Source organism: Pongo pygmaeus, chromosome 1 (genome assembly GCF_028885625.2).
Source record: "Pongo pygmaeus isolate AG05252 chromosome 1, NHGRI_mPonPyg2-v2.0_pri, whole genome shotgun sequence".
In the NCBI taxonomy this organism is placed as follows: domain Eukaryota; kingdom Metazoa; phylum Chordata; class Mammalia; order Primates; family Hominidae; genus Pongo; species Pongo pygmaeus.
Genome location: NC_072373.2, coordinates 28,908,123 through 28,922,545, shown reverse-complemented (window position 1 = coordinate 28,922,545; position 14,423 = coordinate 28,908,123). Strand labels below are relative to the sequence as shown.

At 39.6% G+C, this 14,423-nt stretch overlaps 1 pseudogene; it reads left to right on the top strand.

Annotated features, from left to right (window-relative positions):
* The first annotated feature begins 4,410 nt into the window (after window positions 1-4,410).
* LOC129013541 (PRELI domain containing protein 3B-like) lies at window positions 4,411-5,342 on the top strand (annotated as a pseudogene).
* The last annotated feature ends 9,081 nt before the right edge of the window (window positions 5,343-14,423 follow it).

The following is a 14,423-nucleotide window of genomic DNA, read 5'->3' as shown; positions in this document are numbered from 1 at the left end:
CTCTCAATTTTTGCCTCTTTTTGATGTCAGTTCCACTGCCCTATCTATAGAAGCTACAAACACCCCTATAAAATCTGTTGACCCTATGTTCTATTTCCTTCTTGTGACAACCCATTACCTCCCAAACAAATGAATTCATAAACATTGATCTAGACTAGTTCTTTTCTACAGCTAAAGTGGGATGGCTATACTACACATATCTTTGCATAGATCCTTCCTAAACTCTCTCTCACCCTAACACCTGCTCCCTTCAGCTCTGCATAACCAGTTGGAGCCTGAGGTGGGTGTGGGGTGAAGAAGAACAGCTCATCTAAAATTTTCTAAAATCATCCATCATCACCAATAGAAGCAGATCCATGCGGTATTAACAGCTGGCATGGTGACCCAGCAAGTTTGATAAAATGCATATTTTTACCTATACAGGGTGATGAGAAAATGTTACCACTTCACATGGCAGCATTATAATTAGGTCTATAATCAACAAACACCTGGGGAATAAATGAATATGTGTCTTTGTGTGCATATGTATGTGAGATACAGAGAGGATTTAAATATATTTGTTTCTTGCTGAAGGACCTGTTTTGTACTACATAGTGTTTCACTGAGACATGGAAGTGTCTCCTGGTCGAATGACAATGGGTCATATGTAATTTGTCCTCACCAAACCTGCCCTGTATATATATTTATATCCTCTCTAGTTGTCTTCTGTCTAGTAGCATGGAAGAAGAGCTGGAATCACAGGCTCAGCAACCCTGTTGGCAGGTTCATACCATCAGTTGTATTTTTTGTTTATATTAATGCCTTTAAAATTGATACTAGTAATATTTAATACATTCTTACTATAAATTATTCAAATAATATCAAGTACAAGAAATATATAGACAGAAATGTGAATATCTTCATTCCTCCCACACTGCCTTATCTACCTAGAGGGGAGAATGTCAACGTTTTGCCAAATCTCTGCTATGGTCTAAATGTTTGTATACCCCAAACTTCACATGTTGAAACCTAATCACCAAGGTAATGGTATTAGAAGGTAAGATCTTTGGGAGATGGGACTAGTGCCCTTATAAAAAAGACTTGAGGGAACCTGTTTGCCCCTTTTGTGAAGACACAGGAAGAAGGCGCTACTCATGAGGAACAGGCACTCACAGACACTGAATCCTTTCGATGGCAGTGGCTGCTGCCATCATGCCGGCTGCAGCAGGGAAGTGCAGCTGGGGCTGCAAGCTCCAGGAAGCAAGTGGGAGCCCCGCCCCTTCTGAGTTGGGATGGGAGCTCCCCGTGCTGCCGCAGCTGCCCAAACCACAGCTGCAGACAGGAGCCCCGACAGGGGCTGCAGCAGCACAAACTGCAACTGTGGATCCGAGCCTCCCTGTGCTCTTGGGGGAGCTGGGAACAAGTAGGATCTGCCCTCCCAGGTGTAGCTGCAGCTGCAGCACCTGTGGCTGCAGACTTGGGCCTCCGGCTTCAGGAAGTCGGTAGAAGCAGGGAACAAGCAGGAAACTTGTCCCTTCCATGTTGGTGGGGCGGGAGCTCCCAGGTGCAGCTGCTGCTGCCCTCCCAAGTACAGGACCTGGAGATCTCTGCAGCCTGCACCCTTGGGAGCCCTTGGGCACCCCAGGAGGGTCCCCCCTCACCCCCCGTCCCTGCAGGCTCAGGGGTGTCTGCTCCCACTGTCTGGCTTCTCTCGGCTCCCAGCACCCTCTCCAATCTCAGAGTGGGGTTGGAGCCAAGCCCCAGGGCCATGAATGGCAGCAGGAGGCAGACAAGAGCCCTAGACAGAAGGGGTGGGGTCCCCAATAAGGCCCCACCCTCAGGCAGTGGAGGGCCTGAAGGCTGGGGACTGGGCTGCCAGTTTCTCCCACCAGAGTGGGAACTCGGGGTGCCTCTTCCAGCCTGCTCATGGCCGCCCATGGACCAGTCAGCACACACTTCCTCCCCTCTGAGGTCCATAAAAGCCCTGGGCTCAGCCAGAGTAGGGCAGAGGATGGCTGGAGGACGAAGGGTGCAGACAGACAGGCCAATCAGCTGCAGACAGGAGTACCCTTTCCACTGACAGTTGCAGAGATGACCTGCTAGCAGAGAGGAGCTGCTCTGTCTGCTGAGAGTTTCAGAGACCTACAAAGACATCTGAATGACTTGCCTGCATGGAGGAGCCACCCTCTCCAGAACCTCCTCTCTGCTGGGAGCTGAACATTCGACAGGATGACCTGCCTACAGAGAGGAGCTACCCACTCTTCTGAGCTGTTCTATCACTAAATAAAACTCTTCTTCACCCTTCACTTGTCTGGATGCAGGACAAGAACTTGGGCAAAGGCACCATGGCCACAGAGGTTTCCTGTCAGAGAAATCAACACTCCAGAGATCCCGTAACATTTTGGTTCCTTGATCTTGGAGTTCCCAGCCTAGAACTGTGAGCAACAAATTTCTGCTGCTTTTAAATTACCTAGCCCGAGGTATTTTGTTATAGCAGCCTAAGTGGATTAAGACAACATCTTTTGGTCTTTGGTCTTTTTAAAAAATGCATTTATACATATGCACTATATACCACACAGTTTTGCTATTTGTTTTACACACATGATAATAATACATGGATCGTTATTCAACCTGTTTTTTTTTTCATTTAACAATAGGTCTTTAGAGCTTTGCACATCACTGCAGTCAGCTAGCTCTAGCTCCTTCTTATAATGACAACCAGTATTTCATATTATGCATATAATATGTATTGTCTGATCATTTCTCTATGTAACCAATAATGAATGTTCTTGTATACATCTTCGTGAAGCTATGTAAGTATTTCTTTAGAATAGAGTAATTGCTGAATGAAAGGGTATATACATTTTTCTAAAGTGATCTTTCAGATTCACTCCCTTCTATATTTTATATTTCCTATCCATTTCTGCTACAACATTTAATATTTTCAATTATTTTAGTTGATACCATTCTGATAGGCAAAATTGGTACACTTGTTCTAATTTGCACTTTTCAGATGAGACAGTAAATTGGATATCCTTTTATTCTCTTTATACTTTTTTCTGTAAAATTTCCTTTCCATCCTTTGTCCATTTTTTAAATAGGCTATTTGGAATTTCCTTATTAATTTGTAAGAATTCAATGCATGCTAGATTATTAACTTTTTTCTGTAAATTTTCCTTTCCATCCTTTGTCCATTTTTTAAATAGGCTTTTTGGCATTTCCTTATTAATTTGTAAGAATTCAATGTATGCTAGATTATGAACTATTAGCCCTTTAAATATCTTGCAAAGTTTTCTCCCTGTAATGTAATTTAATTTTACATATGATGTCTCTTACTGCATTGAAGTTTTAATTGATCTAATCTACGATTATTTTTATGGCTTTTTTTGCCTTGTTTAGAAATGATTTCCTTGTTCCAAAGTTAGAAAAATACCCTACTATATTTTCTTCTCACATACATTTCAGGAATAACTTTTAAATTTATTTGGAGTTTATTTCAGTGAGTGCCATTAGGTATGGAGTCAATTTTTTCCCCAAATATATATTAATGGTTATTTCTCTTAACACAATTTGGTAAATTTCTTCAGCTGACTTAAAATGTCACTTTTATCATAAACTAACTTTTAAAATATACCTAGGTCTGTACCTAGACATTGGCTTAGAATTCCAATTTCCAGAAAATTTGGCACATAACATTCAACATTGAGAAATAGCCTAGGAAACTTGAAGAAAAAAACACAGAAAGTAGAGATACACAAAATACAAAATGATAAAGGGGAAATAACCACATTAGAAGAACCATTTAAGATGGCTGAAATCTATGCAGATGAATTTTAAAACCTGGATAGAAATGAATAACTTTCTAGAAATTCACCACATTTATCAAAAGTGACTCCAGGAGAGACGGAAAATCTAAACAGTCTGATTTTTATAGAAGAAATCAAGAAAACTTTCAAAGAGTTACACCCCCGTCAAGGCAACAAGACCAATAGTGTTACAGATGAATTTGATAAAGGCATTAAAGGGCATATAATTCCAATGGCTTTTTTTTTTTTTTTTTTTTTTTTTTGAGATGGAGTCTTTCTCTGTTGCCCAGGCTGGAGTGCAGTGGGGGTGGAGCCCTAGCCAGGGACCCGCCTTTCTCTACCCACGACTTCCCTTCCCCGCTTCCCTATCATTTAAAGGGACCACACTGTTCCCTTCTCAGCACTCCTATATCAAAACCTCCATATTCTCTTTATGAGACAGATATAACTGGGCTGCGCATCAGAAGGTTCCTCATGTTAAGCCTGAGAACAGCTCAGAAGAGTGGGTAGCTCCTCTCTGTGTTCTGCGGGCTGGCTGGGGTGCTGGGGGTGGGCCGGGGCAGGTGTAAACTCTGCACCTCATTGTTCCCTGGCACCACCAGACATTGTTCAGGCCACCAGCACCATGAAGATCTGGACTTTGGAGCACGTCTTTGACCACCCATAGGAAACTGTTACAACAGCTTCAATGCAGAAATACCCAAACCCTATGAGCCCAAGTGTGGTTGGAGTTAATATGTTGGACAGACATATAGATCCGTCTGGAAAGTTGCACAGCCACAGACTTCCCAGCACAGAGTAGGGACTGCTGTCCATTGTGAAGTCTGTTATTGGTGCAGCAAGAACCAAAACATGTGTGCAAGAACATTCTGTTGATCCTGTAGAGAAAGCAATGGAACTTAAATCTACCAATATTTCATTTCAAATATGGTTTCAGTAGATGAGAGACATATAAAAACCACATCCTCAGGACCCAGAAGGAACCATTTTGACTCAAAAAGCCGTAATCACCATGAAAGGAGTTAGCCTCAGTGGTTACCTTGAAGGACTGATGGTAAGTACGATATCCTCAAGTGCTAGTGAAGGTGAAGAAGCAGTGGAATGGGTAATACACAAATTAAATGCTGAGAGTGGGCTGGGCGTGGTGACTCATGCCTGTAATCCCAGCACTTTGGGAGGCCAAGGCAGGTAGATCACCTGAGGTCAGGAGTTTGAGACCAGCGTGGCCAACATGGTGAAACCCCGTCTCTACTAAAAAATACAAAAATTAGCCAAGCATGGTGGTGGGTGCCTGTAATCCCAGCTACTCAGGAGGCTGAGGCAGGAGAATTGCTTGAATCCAAGAGGCGGAGCTTGCAGTGAGCTGAGATCTTGCCATTGCACTCCAGCCTGGGCAACAAGAGCAAAACTCCGTCTCAAAAAAAAAAAAAAAAAAAAGCAGAGATTGAAGAATTGACAGCCTTGGCAAGAGGAAGCAATGGCAGCAGCAGCATTTGCAGAAAGGGGATCCTGAAAGTTAACAGACAACTTTGGGTACCCCAGGTCTCTCCAAGCTGACCATATATTTATTTGTCATTTAAAAATTACAACTATACTTTAGGTAGTTTTTTTTTGTTAAGCTGATATAAGGCTATGTGACTTTTGATCAAAACAGAAAGGCTTCTAAATAAAAGGGATCATCTGAAATTAATGTTTGAAATTACTGTCTGATTTTGAGGGTTCCAGTATTTATGTGAAAAATTAACAAGAAGTCCTTGGAAATTGGTATTGACATTAAATCTCTTTAAGGTAGAATTTTAAAGCTTTCCATACATTGGAACTCCACCTGCCTTTGGACCGACCCCAGAACAGAACAGAGCCACTTCCTATTGCCCTGCTGCTGTATACGCTTCAATAGCTTGCACAAGGGAACTCACTCAAAAGGAGAAATTGCGTAGTTTTAAACTATATTTTGTGTAAAATAACTTGCTCTGCTATAAACCACCATTAAAAACCAGTGTTTTGATTTGGTACTTAAATATTTTGGGAGTGAAAATTGTCACTAAAGTAACATATGACTCCAACAAAAGTATGGTTTTGTGTTATGTTTTGTTTAGTTTTGAAACAATGTCTCGCTCTGTCACCCAAGCTGGAATGCAGTGGAGCAATCTCAGCTCACTGCAACCTCCCCATCCCAGGTTCAAGCGATTCTTGTGCCTCAGCCTCCCGAGTAGCTGGGACTACAGGCATGCACCACCACTCCTGGCTAATTCTTGTATTTTCAGTAGACATGAAGTTTCACCATGGTGGCCAGGCTGCTCTCGAACTCCTGGCCTCAGGTGATCTGTCCACATTGGCCTCCCAAAGTGCTAGGATTACAGGCATGAGCCACTGCGCCAAGCCAGAATATGGTTTCATTATATTAAAAAGTACAGTAGGCCAGGCACGGTGGCTCACGCCTGTAATCCCAGCACTTCAGAAGGCTGAGGCAGGGGGATCACGAGGTCAGGAGATCGAGACCATCCTGGCTAACATGGTGAAACCCCTTCTCCACTAAAAATACAAAAAATTAGCCAGGTGTGGTGGCGGGCGCCTGTAGTCCCAGCTACTCGGGAGGCTGAGGCAGGAGAATGGCGTGAACCCGGGAGGCGGAGCTTGCAGTGAGCCGAGATTGCACCACTGCCCTCCAGCCTGGGTGATAGAGCGAGACTCCGTCTCAAAAAAAAAAAAAAAAACTGTATTGATTTGCCAAAGTTTGTAACTTAGTAAAGGTATTATCTTCCTTGGATTTGTACTTTGTGATTTAGTATGCTGTACCATGGGCTGGTTATGTTAACTGAAAACATAAAGTCATTACCTGAGTTTTGCAGCACTCTAACTTAAACAGAACAGCTGTTCACATCTTTTAGCACTTCACATTTGCCTAGCTTAAAAATTGCCATGTGTCAAAATCATGGTTTGTAATTGCTAAGGCATGATATGTCAGGTCATTTGAATATAATTACTTTTTGAAGTAGTTGTGACCACAAAACACGTTTTTCACATGAAGGAACTGTAAATCATTTGAAATTACTCAAATGATGTTTTGTTCTGAAGCATGAATCCCAGGTACTTAATGTATTTAATAATATGGTGCCACTGCAGAGTTTGGGGGCAGTGGGGAAGAAGAAGAATAATGATGGGGGGAGGATTGGCCTGAAACTAACCACTAAGTGAACTGCACTGCAGCTTTTATTTGTGGGAACCCCTTGTTTGGGATCTCAGAGGGCAGCTGCAAACTGAAAAACAATCCAGTAAATATGCTTTGTTTAATATTTCATAGCAGGCAGTAATCAACCACTTAATAATAGCTATGACATTTGCAACTGTTGCATACAAAGTATTTTTGCTAGAAGATGACTAGCTCTCGCTTTTATTTTACAGTGCTTAATGTGATAAACTTCTAGTCATGTTTCCTATCAAAGAGATCAGTTAATATATGTACATAAACCACAGAAACAGTATAACAAACTATTTCAAAATTATCATTTTTCTACCTCAAATATGTTTAGCTTAAGACTTCTTAAGACTTTATAAAAGCAGGTTAAATTTAATAAGATTTCTGATTTTTTTTTGTAACTGGAGATAGTTTTTACCAGTAAAATAACATTTCAGCTAAATAAAACTTTGCTAAATATTGATATTTGATAAAAAGTTACCTTGTATAATTTCTACAAATTATCCTTGTTCTGAAAAGGTGTAATGCCCTAATAATAAAAGATTTTTAAACAAATTCTTATCTTTTGATTTTTTAAACTCTGATCTAATGATACAATTTTATAAATTTTCATTTTCCAGTGCAGTTAGTTACTTTTTCTTTTCTTTTCTTTTTTTTTTTTTTTTTTGAAACAGAGTCTTTGTCTGTTGCCCAGGCTGGAGTCCAGTGGCGCCATCTCAGCTCACTGCAAGCTCTGCCTCCCCGGTTCACACCATTTTTCTGCCTCAGCCTCCCAAGTAGCTGGGACTACAGGTGCCCACCACCACACCCGGCTAATTTTTTTTATTTTTAGTAGAGACGGGGTTTCACCATGTTAGCCAGGATGGTCTTGATCTCTTGACCTCGTGATCCACCCACCTCGGCCTCCCAAAGTTAGTTACCTTTTTAAAAAAATAGCTGGCAATTCATAGCTTTTACCTGTTAAATATAAATGCATAACAAGCAAATGAATTTAAAAGGACAAAACTGGAATAAAGTGTTAATAAATGAAAATCTTGGACTATTTAATATTAAAATTGAAATGTGAATTAAGAAAAACTTGTGTTAATAAAAACTTTCTTCTTTTAAAAAAAGAAACAAGTATAACTAAAAATCAAATCCATTTATAAATGTCAATGCAATAATCCTGAATAAAATATTGGAGAATATAATCCATAAAAATATTAAATTAATATTATGGACAAGCAAGATTTAGTTCAGGAGGGCAAAAATGGTTTAGGAAATCTTTTTTTTTTTCTGATGGGGGGATGGTCTTTTTTGCCCAGGCTGGAGTGCAATGGCACAGTCTCGGCTTGCTGCAACCTCCACCTCTGGGTTCAAGTGATTCTCCTGTCTCAGCCTCCCGAGTAGCTGGGATTACAGGCATGTGCCACCACACTTGGCTAATTTTGTTATTTTTAGTAGAGATAGGGTTTCACCATGTTGGCCAGGCTGGTCTCAAACTCCTGACCTCAGGTGATCTGCCCGCCTCAGCCTCCCAAGGTGCTGGGATTACAGGCTTGAGCCACCATGCCTGGCCCTAGGAAATCTATTAATATAATTCATCGAATTAATAGTTTTTAGAAGATAAACTATTGATCCTCCCAAAAATGCTGAAAAGCAATTGGCAAAAGTCAACAACCATTATTGACTTAAAACAAAACAAAACTCAGTATGATAGGAAAAGACAGATCCTTAAAATGATGAGATAAAGCTTTTTCGGTTTTTTGCCCCAAAACTGAGATTATTACCTTTGATGTCAGAAACATGACAGGGATACCCACTATCATCATTTCATACTGTGCAGGAGGTAGTAGTCGATGCAATTAGCAAAAAGGAAAAAATCGGAAGTATGAAATTGGAAAGGAAGAGGTAATGCTATTACTATTTTTTTATTGATACAAAATATTTTACATATTTATGGGATACACATTAGTACTTGTTACATGCATAGAATGTGTAATGATTAAGTCAGGGTGTTTGGGGTATGTATCACCCTGAGGATCATTTCTGTATGTTGGTAACATTTCAAGTCCTCTTTTCTAGCTACTTTGAAAAATACTATGCAATGTTGCTAACTATAGTCACCCTACTCTGCTATTGAATATCAGGGCTTATTTGTTCTATTTAACTGTATGTTTATACCCACTAATCAACCTCTCTTTATTCTTCCTCCCACCCAATCACTCTTACCAGCCTCTAGTATCTATCATTCTATTCTCTATCTCCATAAGGCCAATTATTTTTTAGTTCTTATGTATGAGTGAGGACATGTGGCATCTGTCTTTCTGTGCCTGACTTATTTCACTAACATAACCTCCAGTTCCATCCATGTGCTGCAAATGACATGATTTCATTATTTTTTATGACTGAATTGTATCCATTGTGTATATATACCATATTTTCTGAATCCATTTATATATTGATGGAGCTATTACTGTTTTCAGATAACATGAAGACCTAGGTGAATCAACTGCAAAATTATTACAAACAATAAAATAATTCAGCAAGGAGGAAGGGCACAAAATTAATATAAAGAAACCAATACATATCAGATACAGAAACCACAATCACCTAGAAGCTATAATGGAAGAAAATCCCCCAATATTACAATATTTTTAAAAAGTAATTAACAATAAATGATAATATTTATATGATGGAAAGCTTAAAACATTTTAATTTGAGTCCCAGAAGGGCAGGAGAGGGACAATGAGGAATAAACAACATTTGAGGAGATAATGGCTGAGAATACAGTCATGTACCACATAAAAATGTTTCAGTAAACAACAGACTGCAAATACAAAGGTGGTCCAAAAAGATTATAATACCATATTCTTACTGTACCTTTTCTATATTTAGATACACAAATACTTACCATACTTACCATTTTGTTACAGCTGCCTGCAGTATTCAGTGCAATAAGGTGCTGCACAGGTTTGTAGCCAGCAGCAATAGACTATACCATATAGCCTAGGTGTGTAGTACATTATACCATCTAGTTTTGTGTAAGTATGCTCTATGCTGTTCACACAATGACAATGTTTTCTAAGGTCATGTTTCTCAGAATGTATCCCCATCATTCACTGTTGCAAGAATGTATTCCAAAACTGATGAAAGGCATCAATCCACAGATTTGAGAAGCCCTATGAATCCAAAGCAGAATAAATAGTTACACCTGAGACACAATGTAAACCAATCAATGTGAAATCTGGGTTTATTTGGAATGTTGAGTCCCTACGTGACCTTGTGGCATTGGAGGCAGAGAAGTTGGTACCTTTTGATTATCCTTGTAACTCACCTCTCAGAGTTCTCTGGTCCCAGGTAATAGATTTCTGGTCTGGTCGGGTCTGTCAGTCTCTTTACACCAGTGTCCACTGAGGTGTGGCTAGCGAACTTCTGGTTTGTTCTTTCAGCTGGGTTAAAATCCTGTGGTTCTCATTGTGATCTCAGCCTACCTTGGGTCTCACTGATCCTGTAAGTTCTAATTCTCCATCATAATCTTCACTAAAAAACCTATCCTGTGGCTTCTGTGGTACAGTCATTATCCTCTGGCTACAGAAGCCTTTGGAAATCTTCTTGCTCTCACTTCAGTTGTCTTTAATCTAGTGGTTAAAGGCATAGACTTCATAACTAGATTGACTTTGTGTTAAAATCCTCATTTCATATTACGGCATTGTGGTCTTGGACAAGATAGTTAACCTCTCTGTACCTCAGCCTCCACAATTTAAAAAGTGCAAAAAGGACCTATGTCATAGGGCTGTTGTAAAGATGCAGTAAGACCATTTTTGTAAAGTGCTTAGACTTGTTCCTGGCACATAGCACTCAATAAATGTTAATTATTATTGTTTATTGAGGTTCATGAAGGCCCAATAAATAACACTCCATTTCCTCACCTGAGTACTCACGTAATTAAGAAATATAGAGAGAGAAAAGTAGATGGAGTTCAAAATTCACCTTTTTTTACACTGATAATGCATTATTGTAGAATGTGACTTATATCTCTGGGCAAGTGTCTTCTTTACACCGAACCCCAGAAGTAGGTGGACTTACCCAATCACAGGTGACAACGAACTGGGGCAAATCTGTCCCTGTGAAATGTATAGTAATGGGACCTGAGCACATGCTTCTGTGATCGGATTTCTTCTTTCTCTGATCTGTTACAGCAATAATTGCCTATATAGTTAATTTGGCAATCGATCATGTCCAGCCTAATGCCACCATAGTGGAGGTGATCAGATGCTGTCAGAGCTCTACTCATATCCCATTAGCACACTTGGCCATTTCCAGGCACAGTGATCACACTGATGTGAGCTTCCACCCCTTAGAGCAAGCACCCACATCTCTCTGTTGTAAGGCTGCTTTTAAGCAGCGATGACCCACTTTTCCTGCTAGTGCAGACAGCAGGAAGTGCCTGGAAATTTATTTACTATAAGTGGCCACCACAGTCCTGACCCAGGGTGCCTCATCTTAGGGGCTGATGGACAGGAGGAATAATTACCCCAGCTCCCTGGCCCCCGACCAGAACATGGTCTCCAAAGACTGAAAGACTGAGCCAAAGTTACCCTTTATGGGATTTCCCTTCCTGGTCCCACTTTCCTACTCCCTAAATCACTTTCACACAAATCCTTATCTGGGGATCCCAGCTTAAGTCAGGAAACAAATCTATTATTTTCTAGTGGTATTTATGTATATTTTTTACTTTCAGTTGTTTTCCTATGTTGAATTGTTGTAAAGGTTTCTTTGGGGGATATGAGCAGACCTCCGACAGAGTGTAGTACTTGTGTTTCTTCATATTCTCCATCGTATAGTTGTACAAACAGTAGAAACTAGGCTTTTTTTTTAAAAAAAATTGCTTTCTCAATTGATTTTGTTTTTAAACTGACATCAGAGAAACTCAAACTATGTGAATAAACAGGCATTTGGGGAATATGCATACATATCATGCAAAGGGTGCTATACACAGCCATAGAATTTTAAGGTTATTTTCTGAATACAAAAATGTGTTACATAAATTGATAAAGATCGCAGAGAATATTTAGGTTGATATGAATATTGTATAAAATTATTATTTGGGATTGAATAGCTCTGTAGATGCTCTAAGAGACATTTTAATGTTGAAGTTGCTTTTAAGAATTATTAACTAGTGAATAATTAAAATATTGTCAGAATGGATTCAAGGCCAATTAGTTTGGTTGCAGATAAAAAGTCCTAAGAGATCCATGACTGCCATCAATGGCAATTAATATGGTTTTATTTGCATGCTAAAACAATCCAGGGTAGGTCCCAAAATGCACATTTTCTGCAATACAGTAATTTAGCTTTCATGCCCAGACTGGAAGTGTGATACTTAGAATAAATGAATCCAATAATGGAGGTGCAGGAAAATAATAGCATAGTGATAATATTTGACATTTGTATATGCTTTATTACTTTTCAGATGAATTTTGCAGCTCTTTTACCCTGATAGCTAGACCAAAAACCTATTTATAAGTTTGTACAGGCTACAGTTTTCTTCGCTTTGAATACCGACTTATGAATTTCAAACCACCAATCTGACCCTTTTATATCAAATTAACTGGTTATTTGGTCAAACCAATTCACTTGACCTGCCATCCTGGTGACAAGCAGATATTTCCTGAATCAGTGTCCATCAGTCTGTGCCTTGCGTCAGCCATGCCCAGCCCCTGCATCTCTGACAGCCAAGTCCAGAAGATGTATCTGTGCTGGTACAAGTCTCATCCTACATGTTCTATGAAGCACTGAGGGCAGGGCCTGACACTGTGTTGGGGAACTCTCTAGAACCTGTGATTAGGTTTCCATCTTTCTCGATGCCTACTCTTTGTGTCCTTTTGCTTCTAGATCTGCTATACTCCTACTTTTCTGGATGATAATCCCAGCTTGAGTCCTGCCATGCCTCTCTCATTTCCATTTACCAATGATAGTGATGAACTCCATTCATGCCTTATAGTGGGAGCACACCATTCTGCATAATATTCAGCTATTTTCTAGGGTTAAATTTACCCCCTGAAAATATATTTGATTAAATACATATAAAGACTTTTTCTACTGATAATATTATTATTAGTAGTAATAATCATAATTTTCATTATTACTCTCAGGCTCAGTCCTTGTACTTAAAAAAAAAAAAAACTATAGCCAAATAGTATACAGTGAGACATTTAATAAAACCAGGAGTTGTCTTTTGATTATTAAATTAATCCAAAGCTCACAAGGGATTTTTAAGTTTCTTTAGCCACCAAGCAAGTTGAGTAAATATAGAGCAAAAAAATGGAAATAAATCTAGAAAGTTTTATATTATTTTGGCCAGGTGCGGTGACTCACACCCGTAATCCCAGAACTTTGGGAGGCTGAGGCAGGCGGATCACGAGGCCAGGAGTTTGAGACCAGCCTGGCCAACATGGTGAAACCCTGTCTCTACTAAAAATACAAAAAATTAGCCAGGTGTGGTGGCAGGAGCCTGTAGTCCCAGCTACTCGGGAGGCTGAGGCAGGAGAATTGCTTGAACCCAGGAGGTGGAGGTTGCAGTGAGCCAAGATCACGCCATTGCACTCCAGCCTGGGTGACAGAGCGAGAGACTCTGTCTCAAAAAAAAAAAAAAAAGAAAGAAAGAAAAAAGAAAGTTTTATATATATTTTAAAACCAGGCTTTATCTTAGCAAATTGAAGATGCTAGTTGAGGATGCTTTATAGACATCGCAGGCCCCCAAATATTTTGAATTGAAATACACTGATGCCCAAGGAAACATATTCATTTTGCTGAAATTAATAGGTTGTTTTGATTTTTAATTTATGCAATAGCATGTACATACCTTTTATTGTCTACTCAATTTTACTGCTGGACATTTACTCAGTTAATGAATCTTTCAATGAGATACTGACTATCATAAACTCTTGGAAAGACTCATTCTGTTGTGAGCTGAGGGAATAAAAGTTTGTTTTCCTTTTTTCTGTGGAGGTAGTGGGGCTGCCAACTCTTCTTCCCAGCATGTTTTTATCTTTTCTTTTTACTTTTTAATTTTAATGGATACATAGTAGGTATCTATATTTATGGGGTACCTGGGATATTTTGATACAGACCTACAATGTCTGTATCAAATCACATCAAGAAATTTTCTCCTTTTTTTTTGGCAGGGGCACTTCAAGGTCATTATTTGGAGCTCAGGCTGTGACATTGAAAAAAGGTAAATGGGGTTTCCATCACCTCAAGAATTCATCATTTCTTTGTGTTGCAAACATTCCAATTGTACTCCCTTGGTTATTCTAAAATGTCCAACAAATTATTGCTGGCTGTTGTCACTCTGTTGTGCTATCAAACACTAGATCTTACTCATTGTATCGAATTCTATTTTTACACCCATTAACTACCCCCACTTCCCATTTCCCCTCTCCACTACCCTTCCCAGC